This window comes from Bolinopsis microptera, chromosome 9 (assembly GCF_026151205.1).
Source record: "Bolinopsis microptera isolate Bmic1 chromosome 9, MBARI_Bmic_1.0, whole genome shotgun sequence".
Lineage (NCBI taxonomy): Eukaryota > Metazoa > Ctenophora > Tentaculata > Lobata > Bolinopsidae > Bolinopsis > Bolinopsis microptera.
The window spans coordinates 15944039-15962199 of record NC_087080.1 but is presented as its reverse complement, the minus strand read 5'-3'; the positions used below and the strand labels follow the sequence as shown (position 1 = coordinate 15962199).

General features: G+C 39.5%; 1 long non-coding RNA gene across 1 annotated transcript; it reads left to right on the top strand.

Annotated features, from left to right (window-relative positions):
* Window positions 1–5500: 5500 nt before the first annotated feature.
* Window positions 5501–6283, top strand: LOC134820698 (uncharacterized). Its single transcript, XR_010160912.1, has 4 exons — window positions 5501–5562; window positions 5726–5815; window positions 5931–6014; window positions 6212–6283. It is a non-coding gene; the product is annotated as an uncharacterized LOC134820698 (long non-coding RNA).
* The last annotated feature ends 11878 nt before the right edge of the window (window positions 6284–18161 follow it).

The window sequence follows — 18161 nt, the reverse complement described above, 5'->3', positions numbered from 1 at the left end:
AGCTCGGCTAATAGCCGGCTAGTGACCGGTTAGTAGCCGGTTAGTAGCCACTTGGTGGTTACTAGCCGGTTAGTAGCCGGTTAGTAGCCGGCTAGCGACCGCTTTTCAAGTGCCGGCTAGTAGGTCCGCTTAAGAGCCGGCTAGTGACCGGTTAGTAGCCGGTTAGTAGCCACTTGGTGGTTACTAGCCGGTTAGTAGCCGGTTAGTAGCCGGCTAGTGACCGCTTTCTAAGTGCCGGCTAGTAGCCGGTTTGGAACCGGCTACTAGTAGGTCTGCTTTAGAGCTCGGCTAATAGCCGGCTAGTGACCGCTTAGTAGCCAGTTAGTAGCCACTTTGTGGTCACTAGCCGGCTAGTAGCCGGTTAGTAGCCGGCTAGTGACCACTTTTCAAGTGCCGGTTAGTAGCCGGTTGGTAATGTGAAGTTGAGGAGCTGTTATTACAAAAGTGGCTACTAGCCGGCTAGTAGCCGGTGTTCATATGGTACTGTGCAGGGACGTTGCGTAGACGTTGCATAGACGTTGCATAGACGTTGCATAGACTGACCGTGCAGGGAGTGTGCATAGAGTGTTCATTGTGCAGGGACGTTGCATAGACGTTGCATAGACGGTTCTTTTGTTGTTGCATGGACGTTGCATAGACGTTGCATAGACTGTCCGGAGCTAAACGACCAAGTTGCCAACCAATCTTCAGGAACAGTTGAACACAATACTCTAAATGGGGTCTTATCAAAGCTTTGTAAATGGATATCATCACAGATTTTTCCCTGATAATCAGATTTCTAACAATCCAACATATCATTCTGTTGGCTTTAGATATTGAAGCCTTAATCTGTTCATTCCAAAGCAGAGAGTTATTATATGGGTTATAACTCCCAAATCTTTTTCCTGTACAGATTCTGCCAATGTAACTCCATTAAGAGAATAACTTGATCTTGGGTTATCGTTAACATCTAAATGCATTACCGAACACTTAGTAGGATTAAACTTTAAAAGCCATTTACTCTCCCACATCTCTATTTCGTTCAGATCATTAACTATAGTTTCATGCTCGGAGGCATTAGCTATAAGCTTAAGATCATCAGCAAATATTTTAACTTTACTTTTAATGTTATCTGGTAAATCATTAATAAATAACACAAATAGTAATAGTCCAAGGACTGATCCCTGGGGAACTCCTGACCATACAATCTTCCACTCTGAAGTTTCACCTTCTACACACACTCTCATAGTTCTATTTGAGATAAAATCTGTAATTACATCTAAAACTTTACCAGTTATCCCTAGACTCTCTAGCTTGTTAATCAAGCGATAATGGGGAACAGAATCGAAAGCTTTACTAAAATCAAAATAAAATAAGTCCACAGGAGCACCTTCATCTATTAAATTAAGTATAGTGTCGAAAGTCTCCAAAAGATTTGACAAACAAGATTTTCCTTTAACAAACCCATGTTGGTCCTTTGAAATACGGTCTTCTAAAAATTCTAACACATGGGATTTAACAAACTGTTCATAAACTTTACAAAGAATACAAATAAGAGAAACTGGTCTATAGTTAAGAGGGTCAGACTTAGAGCCCTTTTTAAAAAGTGCAACTACAGATGCCGACTTCCATATCTCCGGAAGATTTCCAGTATCACTACAGGCACTAAATAATTTAGTAAGAGCGGTTACAAAACTAGCATCTCCAGCTAGGGACTTAAGCAGCTTTGGATGATGCCCATCTGGGCCAGTGCTTTTAAAAATATTAGGCTTTAATAGTTCCTTTTTAACCTTATCAAAGGTAATAACAATATCAGATATACTATTAGTATTCTTACTATAACTTCTAGGTAATGGGCCGAGTGGCTCGTTAACAAACACCGAACTAAAGGCACTTGCAAGTACCTCTGCAGACTCCCCTTTCAGATTAAATTTTAAAGTGCATAAAGGCCGCTTATTAATTAGGAGTTTTCTAAACTGTTTCTTTTAACAACAGTTTCTGACATTTTTGTTTTATTGTGTGACAAGAAATACAAACATGTAAGGTAAATAACTAAATCAAAATATACAATATCATAAATAACCAATAAAATATCATAATTAAAGTGTCTACTTCTCCAACACGTTATGCACAAAGTGCACTATGTTCCACAACTTTGCTAAACTACAGTATCGAGGGTTGTGAGAGATTCCACACCAGGCTGTGGGTAGTTCTTTCGGGAACGTATGGGTTGATATCTCCTGGATATCATAAATATTTGCATATGGGAGGATATTTGTCAGGAACTTATGTGCCACATGTCCCGCACAATATATTCTAAAATCTGCCAGTGAGTAAAGGATTCCTATATGGGAGTAATAATCTAGGGAACCAGCTGCAAAGTCGTTAATACCAGCTGCTCCTAGAATCCTCTTTGCAAAGCTTTCCGTCTTTTTGTCCTTGGCTGTCATCTCCAGATCCGCGGGTTTGTTGAACACGAAATGTCTATAGGAATTCTCGTCCTCCAATCTGATTGACATTTCTTTGAGAATGGACCTCGATGATAGGTTGATGCCATCAACACTCACAACTGCTAAATCAATTGAAAATCTAGACAAGCTTTCATTAGAGGAGTCCTCTTTGAATCCGAAATGAAACTGTGCTTCCATAGCTTCATATCCTTCCATGTCTTGATCTAAAGCCTCTTTAGCGACTGGCTCAGGCACGATCATGGTACTGGTTAGTGGTTAGGAGAGGACTAAAGTCCTCTTCGGTCTCCGGTAGCTGCATCGTGGATGATGCCACATCATCCTCGTCTGTTGTATCCAATATAAACCATCTTTCAAAGATAGCAGCCTAAAAAAATATGAAATTAATAAACATAAACATCTTCTTGGCTGATTATAATTGCATAGTGAAATGAGAAGGTCATATTTAAAATCAAATTATTTTACGCTTGCAATTCCGCATCTATAACGGACGGGGTTACTGCCAGTATAGGAGACCAAGAATCTTCTAGATCGTCCATAGGAGGAGTACACTGACCGTCTGTAATAGGGCTGTAAACCGATTCACAACGGGAAAGATCTTCTCCTGTCACTAGATTAATCATATGCAGGCTAGAGATCCTACGCTTGCATATAGGCCTATAGGGCAACTGTTCCTCATACGCAATCTTAGAATTATCAGTAGCAGAATCTATGGACACAGTGCTTCCGGCAAGTTCTTCCTTCAATGCTAATATTCTCATAACATGTATCGCATTTTTTTTAAATCTCAACACTTATTTTACTTCGGACATTCCAACAGCCACATTGTTACACAAGTGTGTAACCAGCCAATTACAGGAAGCCGAAGGATTCAATTATACATTAGGCCAGTGAAGGTTAAGGTAGTGTGTACCATACTTTATTCGCCCGAGACTTTGCTGCAATGGGCATCTCCTCATTTAACCCTCACACCCGATTTCTCGAGTATTTGGCTGAGTGGACCGGGGGGCTGCATAGACCACTCAGGATCCTTAGCTGAGCGTCGACGACGCTCACACCACGGCTAGTGACAGAGTCGGGAATTGAACCTGGTACCTCAAGCAATACCAGGCCTGGATTAACCAACTGAGCCACTAAGCCGTTAAAATATGATATTGACATGTTTTAAACGTTTATAGATAATTAAGTAACAAGCGACTAAAGACGGATAATCTTTTGAAATAAACTATGACCTTTTATACTCCTCGTCATCACATCATCTTCAAACAGCATTTCGACAGTTAGCACCTTAAACAATGTTTAAGGAAGCATCCTCTCAAGCTGCATAGTTAATTGATCGAATGATTACACGATAGATCTTATCGTTTGGCTGGCTAATCAACTGTCTGATTCACCGATCATATTTCAACGTCTCTTGTTATCAGATCCATGGATCAATTTTACTCTCATGCAATTATTATATATCATAATCCTAATGCCTCATCTAGTCAGACAACCCTATTACACTGTTGGGGCACTGGGGCACTTGGGGCACTCGTCTGGGGCACTTGGGGCACTCGTCTGGGGCACTTGAGGAAATTTTTTGAGGTACTTGAGGTACAAACTATGCAACTGAGACACCTATTTGCTATTACTCACTTGCTTGGGAAAGCTGAAGCACTACAGTGAAACTTCCAACTCCGGACCTTCCAGAAACCGTTGATTTGGTCATTTTTCCGAAGTCTAAATTTTCCGGAGTTAGAAGGTCCGGGAGTTTGTTGGCCGGAATAAGTTGGTCCGAAAGATATTGATGTCGGGGGTTAGCTGGTCCGAGAGGACTAATTTTGGAATATGGAATAGTGAAACAGCAGGAATTATGGACAAATTTGAGTGTTTCTATTGCAATTTATTGGTAATTTACTCATGATTGCAATGTCCGATTTGGACGAAACTTTCAGGAAGTGCTTACATACCAGACATTGCTTTTGAAATTACAATCACAATACAGAATATAACTCACATGATACACTTTAAACACAAGGAAATATTTTACAGAGAAATTTTAAGAACTTTATCACAATTCTTAATCACACAGTTGAGAGTGACTGATTGAACGGAAACTGTAGGAGATTGTTTTTGGTATATTAGTGGCCTCATTGCTTCTCTACTGCTATGTAGACATTTCATTTTCAAGGCCTACACAATTTTCAAAGCAAAAATTATAATCTTCGAGTACAAAATAGAAAAATCTAAACTCAGGTTTTTCTGCCATGATTTGAGTAGGAAGAACAATTTCGCACAGGGTTTCGTGATCCCCGTGTTCCGTAACGGGTGATACTTGTAAGGAACCTCGAAATTCTATATTAATTTCAATCTTCCTTTAAAAGAGTTAAATGACTTAGGCTTATAGTTAATAACCATTTCCATAGAAGATAGATAGTAAATTTGTTAACGATAGAAGTATACCAGAAATGGAATATACTGTGACGTTTAATTAACAAAAGGATACTTTCTGTGAGAAAACTATCAAATCATTCGACACGGCTGATGAGTTACCACGGACTTATGGAGGGGTTTAATTAGGAGCACCAGACCAGCCTATCACAAGACGAAGCGTGACGAGGAATGATTAGCCGCGGAGTTTAAACAATGAGGAGCAATACCGATCATGATGAGCAATCTCGATCTTGATGAACAATACTGGCGTTCCTTAAAAAAGGCTGGAACGGCAGACTCTGGGACTCTGGGAAATTCAGGGATATATAACGGAGAACGATCGAAGGACCGATGTCTTTCTCACGTCAGGGCAGTATGTTAGGTTGTGTCAGTGCAACGTGCTTGTAAACAGAGTCCAGTAAGCCGGTTCCGCCCGGGTGCTTTAACCTTTCCAGTCATAAGTATTCAGTAAGTTCCTTGCTTTAAATTACTGTTCGCCGTTTAAATTAGTATTTTGTTTCTTATTAAAAGAGTCTGACGTGAAATTTATATTTACAATGTTTCTAGTGTTTATTCACGTACCCTCTAGGCATATAAATTCTATGCAGTACACTGAAAGTAAATTCTTACCAGGTTGCAGTGGATCCGATCCGTCACATCGAATAGATTCCCCTGTACATTAAAGAACAGTGACTATTAAGTAAGTGCAACTTGATCAGCAGAAGATACATATAATACCTCCTCCAAATAATTAATATTCCATTTATCATAGATAAATTATCCTTCATAATTGCCTAACGTTCTGCCATCTTAAATCCTCTTAAGAGTAATTTGCACGATTCTTTGATTACTTTTTATCCAAGGTTTCCGGGTAGAAGTAAGCTAACGACGATAAGATTCCCGATCTCCTTCTCACTTGTAGGACCATTATACGGATTGAAGTTGTTCTCGAGGTAAATTCCTTTTCCATTAGTTTTTACATAAGTAGGTTTAAGAATATATTTGGTAATCGTAGTTCCGTGCTCTCAAAATTATATACTTTGTACAAACTTACGTTTCCGTTCCCAGGTAGAGAGACCCGAACATTCCTGCTCAAACCGTGCTGCCTTTCCGATACCTGCTAGAATAATTGATTCTCCTTCGTCAACCGAGGTACTTAGTTCAGTTATAACGTCCGCATAAAATAGTAGTTGTCTTAATAATTAAGTTGATTAAGTATTGGGTGATAGAGCTGTAAGACTTGATATTTCTTTTATATTAATGTTTACGAGTGCAGGATTAAAGTAGTTTTCCCGTTGGTTACGTAATAAATTGTTTCTATTGCCATAGTTAAAAGATATTGCTTTCAGACCATTCGTGACAGTCAAACTGTTGACGGTGAGACTCAGTTAAAGAGGTGTGATATTCCAGCCCTCCTACACTATTTCTAAGAGAGAGACTTATCATAAGGTGATTGCACCAGCATATACTTAGAGACCAAGACAGGGGTGTAGGAAGCGGGGGGGCAGGGGGGCCATCGCCCCCCCCCCCCCCATGAAATCTGGGCAAGGGGCCAAAAAGGGCCAACTTTTTAGTTTAGGTTTCTAAAAATTTTTGGGAAAAAAATTTTTTCCCGAAAATTTGTAAGTGAAGTCAAAAAATTTTTAAGTCAAAAATTTTCTAAGTCAAAAATTTTCTAAGTCAAAAATTTTCAAAGTTTTCTTGGAAACTACTTTTGTTCATGTTTCATGCTACCCTGATCATTCTGAGCCGAAAATATTTTTTTCGGTTTTCGAAGTCCGCACCTACCCTTCGATATACGATTTTGGACTCGTGGGTTCCCCTTTGTCATGCGATCTCGGAAGGCAGGCCTCCCCTTCGCAATACGAGCTCAGAAGCGGGAGCTCTGCTTTCAGAGGTACGTATCGAGAATGACTCGGACTGAACATTTTCTATGTCAAAAATTTTCAAAGTTTTCTTGGAAACTACTTTTGTTCATGTTTCATGCTACCCTGATCATTCTGAGCCGAAAATATTTTTTTCGGTTTTCGAAGTTCGATATACGATTTTGGACTCGAGGGTTCCCCTTTGTAATGCAATCTCGGAAGGCAGGCCTCCCCTTCGCAACGAGCTCAGAAGCGGGAGCTCTGCTTTCAGAGGTACGTATCGAGAATGACTCGGAACGAAAATTTTCTAAGTAAAAATTTTTCAAAGTTTTTCTGGAAATTACTTTTGTTCATGTTTCATGCTACCCTGATCATTCTGAGCCGAAAATATTTTTTCGGTTTTTTGAAGTCCGTATACCTACATTCGGAAGGTTGTGGATGTGATACTGATTGGTTTCATATACTAATTATAGAAAACGTGATATTTGGCCCACAGATATGAAGGAAAATACGCGAATTTGGTCCTCAGATTTAAAGGAAAATGCGCAATTTGACGCGGAGAACTGAAAAAATCGCGATTTGTCGTGAGGCCAGGATCTGAAAAATCGCGATTTGTCGCGGCAAACGTGAAAAATCGCGATACCGCACATGCTGCAATTTCCTTTTTTCCTTACCCTCGAAATTCAGGCATTGGCGCGAAGCGCCAAAAAATTTAGACTGTGGCACGAAGCGCCAAAAAATATTTAGAATTTGGCCCCTCCATGAAGAAAATCATTCCTACACCCCTGGACCAAGATAGTTCCTTTAAATACAGGGTGGGCCAAAAGTCAGTGGGCATACGTTGGCCTTAATAGCTCAGTCACTGAGTGCCCAATTGAAATAATTCTTTCTGGTATGACTTACTACCACTACTGGTTCGAGAAATTTGTCAAATCGAAAAATATTCGAGTTCATTTTTTTCAAATGAAGGTTCATTTTTGCATTTATTTGATAGTTGAGATGTCGGATCGAGCTAAATTTCATTGAATTGTGTTTGGCCATGCGAATTACGTTTGTCCTCAAAAAATTAGAACTGTAGCTTCTCAGATGACCGAGATACGAAGAATAACGACTTTATTCATTACGTGGGATCAGGTGATTGGTTTACCTAATCACGTGATTAGGTGACCCCGTTAAACATTATGGGAACTAGCAGGAACCCGTCTAAAGTGGTGTCAAGACTCAAGAGACTAAACTAATTATTACCTATTTAATTCGCGTTTTTGACACCACTTGGGGGTCCACATTTTGGGCACTAAAATTATTATTCCTTGGTCAATTTTTTATTTTTTCATGCTGATTTGAAGACCATTAGAGCATTTGAATCAGTCAAAAAAGTTTAAGTTGTATATCTTTTACGGTTTTTGCGGAAAGTCGTGTTAAAGTTGATGTCGTGGTGTCAGTAAAATGGTACGGATATATATATATATCGTCTCGCTTTATATATAGTAAGATTGTTTAGGGTGCCCAATTAAGGTGTCGTGTCACGGTGTCACATAATCACCCAGTCAATTTTGTTAACGAGATACAGAAAATGCTTGATAACTTCGTCATTTCTAATCCGTTTTGCCTCATGTTTTCAGATCATATGCAACATTTAATAATCTACCGTCTCTCAAAAAATTAGGTGTTCAGCATATTCAGAGAAAACAATATAGGTGTTTTAATATTGAATGGGCGTGGTCTAAAATATTCGAATTTTCAAATCTTGACAACGGAATCCTCGAACCAGTAAGTACAGTATGCCATCTGCAAAGCAACAGCTCTCAAATATAAAACACGGCGGAGCTATTAAGGTCACCGTATGCCCACTGACTTTTGGCCCACCCTGTAGTTATGAGAAGAATTTCTACCGTGTCAATTAATTAGTATAGTATAAAAAGGTTACTTCCATTGTTATATAATCATCTTTCAATTTAAGAAGGTTTTCGCTCATTAATTATACTACCATTAGTTGTTCTATATTTTGTTCTATATTGTCGTTTCAATTTGTGTCAACCCACCAAAATTGAAAGTCTGAATTATAATCACTAACCGCATTAAAATAAATAAGAAGTAACATGAAACTCTGAATTCTAGCAAAACTATAATTTCCATAAAACAAAAGTTTTAAGATGCTCAATCGTGGGTTCAGAACCTTCCGAAACGGACTCTCTTGATATAACCGGGGCCTCCCATGTATAGTTCTAGCCAAGTCGAAAGGAGCTCTAAATAAATAATTTCTTGGAGGAAATAAAGTACTACATACCATGGACATGGGAGAGGTGATTATTACTTGCAACTAACACCTGACTAAATTGGTACCGTGGTTAATAACAATACTCGTAAAATATCTGTTTCATATATTGGACCGTCGACGAGTCCAACTCGGCGCGCGTCCTGGTAGGTTGTAAACCTACAACGTGTTCCATATGTAATATGTATTGTATTAATACAGTATAACGCGGTTTTTGGGATGAAAATACTACTACTACTACTACTACTACTAAGTACTACTAAGTACTACTAAGTCTGAGCTAGTTCCGATATTGTTTGAAAGCCTTCAGCCTTGGTAACTTGCCGTACAGGACAGCATTGCTGACCTTGTCCTTCCATGTGACACCCAGCACCATGCGTAGCATCTTGGTATATGTCCCATCCAAACTTTTCTCTTGAGCCTTTGTCATGCAATGTCCATGTTTCTGAGCCGTACAGCAGCACTGACTCACAAGCCGCAATGAACAATCTGACCTTAAGGCTTTTAGAGAGTTTGGATTTCCAAATGTTTTGTAGCCTGTGTAAGGCTGCCCAGGCCTTGGCTTTTCTAACTTTGATGTCCCGCTCTGTGCCGTCTACCCAAGAGCCAAGGTAAATGAAGTCTTCAACGTTTTCTATGGCTTCTCCCGTGCGATTCTGAAGATCTCCCGCTTGATCTTCCATGTTCAGAGTCATGACCTTGGTTTTGAAAATTTTCGGCCGAAAAAACCGCGTTGTACACTTACAGTTACAGGGGGACCGCGTTATAAATGGGGTTTCATAAATCACTGCTTAACCTAGTAATCAACGTTTATGGTTTAGTCAACCCCTTTTGACGTTTGTTTCGTAGTTCTAAACGTTTCCCCAACAGATGACATGATTTATTTGCAAGATCAGACAGTTTGGATACATTTTAGTCAAAACAAACTAGCAAATTGACACGGAAAAAGCCAATTTTCGGGCAAAAATTTAGCTTATCTGAACGCTTGGGATGAAAATGTTTGGCTAAAACACACGTTGTACAGTGTACAGGGGGGACCGGGCCGCGTTATAGATTTAGGGGGATTATCCCTCTACGAGTACGCGCTTCTATAGTACGTGGTGTCTCTGTCATGTAGTACGTTGACCATTGTTAATGGTCTGGCCCGGCGCGCGCTACTTCGTAGCACTTGCCATCGGGCCAGTAACATTTCGAGAAGAACGCAGCGCGCGCTACTTCGAAGAAATTTAGACGAGTAACATCCGTCAATGTAGTACGCTGTTTTGACAGCCAAAAGTTTTCATCCCGTCTATTGTCTAATGAAATTTTATTTCATTAGACGGGACCAGGCATCCGCGCATCACACTTACAGTACAGTACACAGTATCGCAATCATATTCATATTACATTTTTACCTAAAACTCGTAGTTTCAGGTGCACCTCCTTAACCCACGTTGACGTAACCTTACGTTGCAAGGCTTTTGCGCGCTTTTGCAAGGCTCTCTTGCAAGGCGCTCTTGCAAAGCTCTTGCGCGCGTTCCGCGAATTGCGCACTTACCTGTGATAAATCAAATGGGCCAAGCAACGCATGGTTAACGTTGACGTAGTTTCCGGCATAATTTAAAAATCGGCGTTCATTTTTGGGGTTGCACTGCGCGCGTGATCGTAGACGCGACGCTGCGCTGAACTCCAATGTCCAATCACAAATTTTTCAACTGAACATGCAATGTTGTATGAACTGTTAAAAACATTCAGACATATATATTTTTTTGAAATCATCCAAACAAAAGTTGAAAATTTTGCAATTGAACATTGAAACAATTATTTTGGGCTTTGAAGAATTTTTGGGCATTCCAGGCTTTTCACAAGACTGGAATTATTTCGTTTCGAGACCAGAGACCGCACGGCGCATGCCTACGAAGAGGGGCCAGGCCACGCTGCGCGTGACATGCCAGGCATCGTCTGGCAATACTGGAAGTGGAAGGGAATCTGGATTGGTCGGTTAGCTTAACCCGTTTTAAAAGTTAGTTCTGCATAACTTTCAAAGCGCTACAAGTACGTGCAAATTTTTTTGAGATCTTTTTTTAAAATATCGTGGTTTCAGCGAGAACGCGTTAAAAAGTGCGTTGCCTAACCCGTTTCAGTTTTAAAACTGCAGCGATTGCGATCTATTAATTATTATATCGCTGGAACAATTTTTGGACAAAATGCATATTTAGGTTGTGTTAATGTATTTTAATGATTGTCAAAATATGATTTAGGACAAAAATTTTACATTTTATGCTTAAGATGTAAATTTCATTTACGTTTTTTCACCAAAAAATAAAATAATTTGACATTGCTGCGCGCGACCAGATTGGATTTGTTTATGGTTGATTAATTAAATAGTTATTTTACATTTTATTGATTTAATTAACCTTATCAATGGAGTAAATGTCATAAAAGGCGTATATCAGACACTTTGGCATCGATTTTTAAGTATTCTGATAACGTACTCGAATTTGAAAAGTGCTGCGCGCGACCAAACTAAACTCGGTTAGGACTGCAATATTTGTAGCGCGATGCGTTACTGTGCCGCACTAGATCGGCGAGATGCGCTACTGTGCCGCGCCGAGCTGCCATGAATTGACATCGTCAATTAATGCAATCTAAAACACGGTGGATTAGCAATTTGCTTGGTGTAACATATTTAATCAAGTTTTAAAATATACAGCTTCAACTAACCTTTTACCTACTATACTGACGTAGGTAGTTTCAGGCAATGCGCGGCGCGCGTGGCGTGAAATTAGTGATGTGGTTACATCAAATATACGGCAGGCGCAAAAGTGACAAATTTTTGATAATGAATCCACGATTATGGTTAAAATACACAAAATTGGATATTGCCATGCTGCGCGCGACCAGATTGAATTTGTTTATTGTACAAATTAAAATATACTGCAGGCACAAAAGAAACATTTTGATATTGAATCCATGTTTTTGGGCAAAATACACCAAAATTGGAAATTGTGGCGCCCTATCTGAATATATTCGCTGTGCTTTTGATCGATTCATTTCGTCAGTTCTTAAACAGTAAATTGTATTTTTGTCTCTTATGATTTTATAAAACGTTTTAAGTGAGAATATAATGTTTCCGGGACATGGACAAATTTCTAAAATACTATAGCTAGTATAGAGCTGGGATGGTTTTAAAGGGTTTATATAAATGTAATGACCCATGAAGGAACTAGCCTGAATTGCAGGAGCAGAACCGCAGTTAGCCTATTGTGCATATCTTTATGGCGTGTAAAAAAAAGGTTATACGTGATGAGGACCACCCCTAACATCAGTCATCTGTTCAGGACTTTAGAGCATGTTATACAAAAGGAATTCATACCAGCAATCATTGGAAAAAACTTTGTTGATGATGATGTGCGAGAAATACTCTGTCTTCCAGCCAGATTTGGTGGTATGAACATGGGTAACGTTGCTGTGACTCACAGAAGGAATTTTTGTTTTGAAACCCCACGGTGGAGGTTGGCGTGTGCCGCAATTTATTGATCAATGGTTATTACATAAATGAAATTATAGAAGTCACACTAAAATATAATAATGTAAAATAAATATATTAAAATAAATGCCCTACTAAAAGTACTATATAACTAACGGTCTGCAAAACTGGTTGAAGTCGCAATTTGTAAACATGCTAATTACTATTTAATAATAATAGATAAAAAGTTTTGCGCGGCAGATGTAAATTCGGCATTGCATAATGGCAGTGAAATTAAAATGATATGTTGTTGATAAAAGATCATAGTCATTTGTCGCGAGTGATCTTTCTTTACGCGTTGTCGCTTACTAACTCGGTGCTGTAGTCTATTTGCGAGCGCCCTTCTCTTTGAGACTTTCTTAGCCCAGGTATACTATAAAGTAAGAAATTTGGCCAATTTTCATCGTCTCCTGAGCTTTGCAGCTTGAGGAGTTCGCGCTTAGCTGAATTTTTAAAGATTTCAATTGAAAAGGTAGAACTTGGAATAGTTATATCCTTACTTTGCTTTGTAATAGAGAGCATGGGTCCTTTGAAGAAAAGAGTATTTCTAAATGTTGGGCCGTTGTAAGTTGTGAACCAAGAAAGGTTATGTTCGTATGTGGAATTATAGGTGGGAATATCGTGAGGGAAAAGTTCTTTGATGGATTTAGGGAGAAGGCTTGGCATGTTCCTTACTTTGTGTAGTAGAATAAGAGCGTTTTTTACAATGACGCTATGGACTGTTAGGATATTATGCAATCTAAACGCACTTTTTGTGTGCTCCGGGGGATTGCCGTCTTTATATCTATAATTTACATATCCTGACATAACAGCTCTAATTCCCTGCTTTTGCTTGGTGAACAGAGATTCAATGTGACATTTTGAGGCAAATCCCCACACTAAAGAACAGAAATTTAGATGGGATTGGATAAGGCTTTGGAAAATGTTTAGGCGGGCTTTGATAGGTAGAAGGTGCTTTAGCTTATACATAACTCCGAGGTAGCGACCCATCTTTATTCTAACGGCCGTAATGTGTTTTTGCCAAGTGAGCTTTTCGTCTAGGATCACTCCTAAAAATCTTGCTTCAGTCTTACGTTCGATTACAGTGTTGTCAATGGACAAATTAAAGCCGCTGAAGTCGATTCTTTTTCTAGTGAAAATCATGTAACACGTCTTTTTTACATTTAAAGATAGTCCATTAACACCTACCCAATCTACAAGACGTGAAATTAGCTGATTAGCTTTTAATTGTATTTCTTCTAGGGTGGTTCCACTAATTAATATGTTTGCGTCGTCGGCATAAAGGATGAACTTTGCAAAATCACTAATTCCAGGTAGGTCGTTTATATAAATTACAAATAAGAGAGGTCCTAAAATGCTACCCTGAGGTACGCCGTAAACTATGGGCATGCTAGAAGAGCAAGTTCCGTTTAAAGTTACGTATTGAGATCGATTACAAAGGTAAGATCTAAACCATTCGTGCGCGACTCCCCTGATCCCATAATGGTCAAGCTTCTTAAGCAAGGTCTCATGATCAAGCACGTCAAAGGCTTTACTGTAATCGAGCAGGAGCAGTAGGGAAATTTGTTTCTTATTCAGAGAGTGTAGTATAGAATTTTGGGCATTGAGCAGTGCATGTTCGCACGATCTTCCTGGCCGAAATCCGTATTGATTTTCGAAAAGAGAATCGTTCTTATCTAAAAATTCTAAAACACGAGCATGCATAAGTTTCTCATAAATTTTCGAGAATGATCCCAAAAGAGAGATCGGCCTATAATTAGCTACTTCCAATTTTGAACCACCTTTGTGGATAGGAACGACTTTCGCAGTTTTTAGAGCATTTGGGAAGGTACCACTGGAGAACGAACAGTTAATGACATTAGCTAGTGCCCTGGTAAAGTTTTCGCAGCTGTTTGCAATTTTCAATGGCTCAATTTTACAATCGAGTGTGGGCTTGTTCTTAAGCCCTGATATTATCTTTTGGACTTCACCGTGTGATGTAGGCTTAAGAAACATCGAGTTACTACACGAAGCCTTAAGAAAATGCTTGAAACCACCTGGGTCAAAGGTTCGACGGGCAGCGATTTGCCTCTTGATACTGGCTGCAATACCGGAGAAGTAGCCGTTAAATTTCTCAGCGACTGCCAGATCGGAGCTTATAATCGTGCCATCGTCGTCCTTCAGACGGGTGTGTCCGAACTTTTTTCTGTTACGGTTCAGGAGGCCATTGATAATTTTCCATTGACTTTTAGAGCAGTTTTGGTATTTGTCAAACATTTTTTTATAGTACTTTTCTTTGGCTAGATTCACATGTTTGTGACAAAACTTTTTCATTTTATCATACGCGTCGCAGTTTTTTTGTGATGGATTTATAGTTTTTTCAAAAAAAAGTAACTTCTTGCGGTTGCATGCCGCCTCAAGCCAGGGTAAGATCCAAGGCTTTGGGTCAGCTCTTTCGAATTTTCTTCTCGAACTGTCGCGCTTCAGGGGGTATGCAGTATTGTAGTGTTTCATGTACGTTTCATAGATGGAATTGTATTGTTCATCAGCGCACGTTGAGGAGGTAGCATCATCCCAGGTCTCACTTACAATAAGCTCTTTGAATTTAGCATGATTAGCTTCGTTAAATACACGGGCCTCTAATTTCAAGCTAGTGTTGTTGTTCTTTACACGTTGACTACGGAATCGCTCGTTCAAACTAGGTGTGGCTCCTAAACTAATGGTCGTGCTAACCGCGAGATGATCTGACATATCCAACGTCACGACATTACAACTAATAACGTTGGTCACGTGATTAGTATACACGTGATCGATAAGCGTTGCACTGTGGTCAGTTACCCTGGTAGGCTTGGAGACAGTCTGGGCAAACCCATATTTTTCTAGTAAGCTTATAAGATCCTGGCTGTAAGCGTCGGTATCGTATTTTATAAGATCAATATTTGCATCACCCAGGAAGACTATCTGCTTTCTGGAGTGTCTATCAAGACCCCTGAGCACGTTTTCAAACTTTTCAAGGAATTTTTTAGGGCTTGTGGATGGCGAGCGGTAGAAATTTACGATGATTTTTGTCTTATTTCCGTTTTTAAAATTGTTGATTTTAAGCAATTGAAATTCTCCGCAAGTAACTTCTTCTGGACTCAGATTGAGTTCGAGTTCCTGTATTTTATCGTAATCACAAACGCGTTTGTTAACATAGAGCGCAAGACCACCTCCTTTTCCAGATTTACGTGCAGGTTCTTTGATAAAGGGCTCGTAAAACTGTTCGATTTCAATGTCGTTCAGACCATTAGGAAGATTAGAAATTTTACAGTTGGTTTCATTGAGGCAGATGAGGTCAAATTTGGAGAATGTTTCCATTTCTTCTCTAAAATTTGAGATATTCTTCACGAGTGATCTAACGTTTAACGAAAGTATCTTAAATTCGCGATTGCTAGGGGTCTTGATATTATCAGGGTGTTGGTACTTACAGCTAACCAATATCTCCGATATACAATTGTTGAGATCGATTTCGCTGGAATCTATTTCATCAGTAAGTTCGCCTATTTGATTCAGTACGTGAGAACGAATATAGGGGTTAAAAGTGGGGGTTATTGTATTGTAATTATCATTAAGTTCGTAGGAAGTTACTCTATAGCCAGGTATTAGGTTTAGACAGCATGTAATACAACCAAGATAATCTTTGAGGCATTTTTTATGAACTGGTTTGTCACATACATGACAAATGAAAACATTTCTAGGAGCATAAGACCACCCGAAGCAACTTGAGCATTGTGATTTGAAACTAGGTTCAACCATTGTTCAAGATGTGTAAATACCAGATATCTGTGAATAATTAAGTAAGATATTAAATAGATAAGAGTGTATAGTATGGTGTATAGAATAGCTTGTACAGTTTAAGAATATGTATAAAATGCTAATGTGTGTGCGTGTGAATGAATGAGGAATAAACTGTGTGCTGAGAAAGCGTAAAGAAGAAAAAGAAAACTTGTTAGACCTACCTATCAAGAACTATACAGCTCTGTGTGTAGATAGAATCGTAACGTAGTCTACAATATTACAATATTACGATAGCGGTACTGATTTCAGAACTATTCTAAAGTGTTTAAAAAACTCGGGCAAGAATTCTAGTAACTTACGATAAGCTGATAAGAGCACGGGCATGACTATATATTTTTATGCGAGGGTTTTCATTATAACCATAAGATGTAAGCTATAATCCCTTAAAGATTTTGTAAAAATTTTGTGAAAATTTTGGCGCGGCAAGTATAAGTAGTAGGCTGGGGTACGGCTTTGAGAGTTTGTATTTAACCGTTAGTTACCAGGCAAGAGCGAGACAAACTCCCGCCTTAATGGCCAGTGCTTTCGAACTTTCTCGCTTCGCATAGAGAGTTTTTGAACACCGGTCACCAGACAGTTAGCTATCTCACTCTTGGGCAGCTGAGTAATGTGAATCCCATTTCCAGATCTATCTAAAATCTCAAACCCTTTGTTAAATATCACACTACAAATATGGTGGGAGTCGAAAAACCAAAAGTTACGATTTTCGATCAGACTAAAGTCAAACATGCAGCGGTTAAACAAATCAACCTCCTTATTTAACCATGCAAATCTCGTTCTAAGAAGGGAGTTGAAAACAAACACTGTTTTTGGGTATCTAGCAAACAAGTAGTTAAAATTGTCCCTAATTTCACGGGAAAGTGTATAGCTTCTATGGTCATATCTCGACAAATCATTAATACCGGAAGATATAATCACATAATCGCAGTTTTCAAAAAAATTTTCAAACTTCATTAAGTCCGTGAGTTGGTACATGTCACGCTTTATGACACGAAAGTTAGAGGGGAAAGATGATGGGGTGTTACGTATCATAGAGTCAGTAAGGTATAGGACAGTCTGTTTGGAGGGTCTCAGGGGGTCGGATGGTGCTATTGACGGTTCATGGATTTTAGGAATGTGCGTGCGCATGGGCTTGTCTATGCGTCTAAAGGTCACTGACACACGACACGAGGTGACGCCAGGTTCGGGGTGTATCGCATGCTCCCAGAAAAACTGAGACTCTGTGGTCATTGCGTACACTGTGCCATTCCTTAGTTCGTGTTCACGTCGCTCATCAGTGACTATGTTACGGAAAGTTAAGGTGCGAGTGGCCCCAAAGCTGGCAGTGATGATTTCACCCGTTAAGCCTGTTTCATTATCAGAGTGAAACGGGATAGAGTCTGAGCCTGTCTGGTATCTAGTGACCATGCAAGTAACGTTATCCCTATTGAAGGTGGGATCGTCTAGTTCGTCAGCTATACAGTCTAGTATCTTATTTACAGCGTGATCAGATGGTGGGTAGGCCTTAGCGCGATGGGTAATACTGCCGTAACTGTATTTACTGGAGCCGAAGTAAGAGACGTCACGTGATCCTATGCGTTGAAAGTCCAGTCCATCACAAACATTATGCGTTTCAAACTCAAACTTTGATCGCAAACTTCTTACCGGAGTAGCTTCTAGTACTTCCTCGTGTCCGGCTGGCGAACCTGTGACGGAGGTTGAGGGATCCGAAGTAGTGTTGGGAGTAGAGTTCCTAGCGACGAGAGAACTAGAGCTCCTTATCACCTCCTTGTATTCGTCAAGCGTCTGTTCGGCTTTTTCCAGCAGCATGCAAAAATCGGAGGTTAGATTACCGT